At 43.4% G+C, this 2,500-nt stretch overlaps 2 non-coding genes and 5 pseudogenes across 2 annotated transcripts in view; all 7 read right to left on the bottom strand.

Moving 5' to 3' along the window:
• The window catches only part of LOC130925644 (uncharacterized), a 119-nt pseudogene extending 99 nt beyond the window's left edge, over positions 1 to 20 (bottom strand).
• Positions 21 to 333: 313 nt separating this feature from the next.
• On the bottom strand, positions 334 to 452 carry LOC130925715 (uncharacterized; annotated as a pseudogene).
• Positions 453 to 756: 304 nt separating this feature from the next.
• LOC130925651 (uncharacterized) lies at positions 757 to 875 on the bottom strand (annotated as a pseudogene).
• Positions 876 to 1,188: 313 nt separating this feature from the next.
• Positions 1,189 to 1,307, bottom strand: LOC130925613 (uncharacterized; annotated as a pseudogene).
• A 313-nt stretch (positions 1,308 to 1,620) lies between these two features.
• Positions 1,621 to 1,739, bottom strand: LOC130925772 (uncharacterized; annotated as a pseudogene).
• Positions 1,740 to 2,052: 313 nt separating this feature from the next.
• LOC130925479 (5S ribosomal RNA) lies at positions 2,053 to 2,171 on the bottom strand. Its single transcript, XR_009065756.1, has one exon. It is a non-coding gene; the product is annotated as a 5S ribosomal RNA (ribosomal RNA).
• Positions 2,172 to 2,489: 318 nt separating this feature from the next.
• LOC130925432 (5S ribosomal RNA) overlaps positions 2,490 to 2,500 on the bottom strand; it is a 119-nt gene continuing 108 nt past the window's right edge. The window contains exon 1 of the ribosomal RNA XR_009065712.1: positions 2,490 to 2,500. This exon is cut by the window's right edge and continues 108 nt beyond it. This is a non-coding gene — a ribosomal RNA (5S ribosomal RNA).

Genomic DNA, 2,500 nt, shown 5'->3' with positions numbered 1-2,500 from the left:
AGGGTAGCATGGCCGTAAACTGGCAAAATTTGAGAAATATAGCTATACAAAAGGCGAAGGAGATCTGTTCTGGTACAAAAGACGAACCAGTTCAGTTCAGTTCAGTAAGGTTCCCTGAGGGAAATTAGGTTTAAAGTGGTCTGGTCATCTCGTGAAGTCAATGGCAGCTAACGAGGTAATCACCATTTAAAACGCACAGAGTTGGGTGAAAACGAGAGCTGCAAACTCAACCCAATGTGAGCTCCAACCACAAAACTAACAAGACAATACATTGACCTCAGTTGATACCAACAAGATCTGTCTGTTTTTTCTTTGTAATGAAATAAACCAAAAAGCTTACAGCACCTGGTATTCCCAGGCTGTCTCCCATCCAAGTACTAACCAGGCCCGACCCTGCTTAGCTTCCGAGATCAGACGAGATCAGGCATTCTCTGGGTAGTATGGCCTAAAATTTGAGAAATATAGCTATACAAAAGGCGAAGGAGATGTGTTCTGGTACAAAAGACGAACCAGTTCAGTTCAGTTCAGTCAGGTTCCCTGAGGGAAGTTAGGTTTCAAGTGGTCTGGTCATCTCGTGCTGTCAATGGCAGCTAACGAGGTAATCACCATTTAAAACGCACAGAGTTGGGTGAAAACGAGAGCTGCAAACTCAATCCAATGTGAGCTCCAACCACAAAATTAACAAGACAATACATTGACCTCAGTTGATACCAACAAGATCTGTCTGTTCTTTCTTTGTAATGAAATAAACCAAAAAGCTTACAGCACCTGGTATTCCCAGGGGGTCTCCCATCCAAGTACTAACCAGCCACAACTCTGCTTAGCTTACGAGATCAGACGAGATCGGGCGTTCTCAGGGTAGTATGGCCGTAAACTGGCAAAATTTGAGAAATATAGCTATACAAAAGGCGAAGGAGATCTGTTCTGGTACAAAAGACGAACCAGTTCAGTTCAGTTCATTAAGGTTCCCTGAGGGAAATTAGGTTTCAAGTGATCTGGTCATGTCGTGCTGTCAATGGCAGCTAACGAGGTAATCACCATTTAAAACGCACAGAGTTGGGTGAAAACGAGAGCTGCAAACTCAACCCAATGTGAGCTCCAACCACAAAATTAACAAGACAATACATTGACCTCAGTTGATACCAACAAGATCTGTCTGTTCTTTCTTTGTAACGAAATAAACCAAAAAGCTTACAGCACCTGGTATTCCCAGGGGGTCTCCCATCCAAGTACTAACCAGCCCCGACTCTGCTTAGCTTACGAGATCAGACGAGATCGGGCGTTCTCAGGGTAGCATGGCCGTAAGCTGGCAAAATTTGAGAAATATAGCTATACAAAAGGCGAAGGAGATCCGTTCTGGTACAAAAGACGAACCAGTTCAGTTCAGTTCAGTTGGGTTCCCTGAGGGAAATTAGGTTTCAAGTGGTCTGGTCATCTCGTGAAGTCAATGGCAGCTAACGAGGTAATCACCATTTAAAACGCACAGAGTTGGGTGAAAACGAGAGCTGCAAACTCAACCCAATGTGAGCTCCAACCACAAAATTAACAAGACAATACATTGACCTCAGTTGATACCAACAAGATCTGTCTGTTTTTTCTTTGTAATGAAATAAACCAAAAAGCTTACAGCACCTGGTATTCCCAGGGGGTCTCCCATCCAAGTACTAACCAGTTCCGACTCTGCTTAGCTTACGAGATAAGACGAGATTGGGCGTTCTCAGGATAGCATGGCCGTAAACTGGCAAAATTTGAGAAATATAGCTATACAAAAGGCGAAGGAGATCTGTTCTGGTACAAAAGACGAACCAGTTCAGTTCAGTTCAGTAAGGTTCCCTGAGGGAAATTAGGTTTAAAGTGATCTGGTCATGTCGTGCTGTCAATGGCAGCTAACGAGGTAATCACCATTTAAAACGCACAGAGTTGGGTGAAAACGAAAGCTGCAAACTCAACCCAATGTGAGCTCCAACCACAAAATTAACAAGACAATACATTGACCTCATTTGATACCAACAAGATCTGTCTGTTCTTTCTTTGTAATGAAATAAACCAAAAAGCTTACAGCACCTGGTATTCCCAGGCAGTCTCCCATCCAAGTACAAACCAGGCCCGACCCTGCTTAGCTTACGAGATCAGACGAGATCGGGCGTTCTCAGGGTAGTATGGCCGTAAGCTGGCAAAATTTGAGAAATATAGCTATACAAAAGGCGAAGGAGATCTGTTCTGGTACAAAAGACGAACCAGTTCAGTTCAGTTCAGTTCAGTAAGGTTCCCTGAGGGAAATTAGGTTTCAAGTGATCTGGTCATGTCGTGCTGCCAATGGCAGCTAACGAGGTAATCACCATTTAAAACGCACAGAGTTGGGTGAAAACGAGAGCTGCAAACTCAACCCAATGTGAGCTCCAAACACAAAACTAACAAGACAATACATTGACCTCAGTTGATACCAACAAGATCTGTCTGTTCTTTCTTTGTAATGAAATAAACCAAAAAGCTTACAGCA

The sequence above is a fragment of the Corythoichthys intestinalis genome, chromosome 11 (genome assembly GCF_030265065.1).
Source record: "Corythoichthys intestinalis isolate RoL2023-P3 chromosome 11, ASM3026506v1, whole genome shotgun sequence".
Lineage (NCBI taxonomy): Eukaryota > Metazoa > Chordata > Actinopteri > Syngnathiformes > Syngnathidae > Corythoichthys > Corythoichthys intestinalis.
Note: the sequence above shows the minus strand (reverse complement) of the source record. Positions and strands in the feature narration are given on the sequence as shown.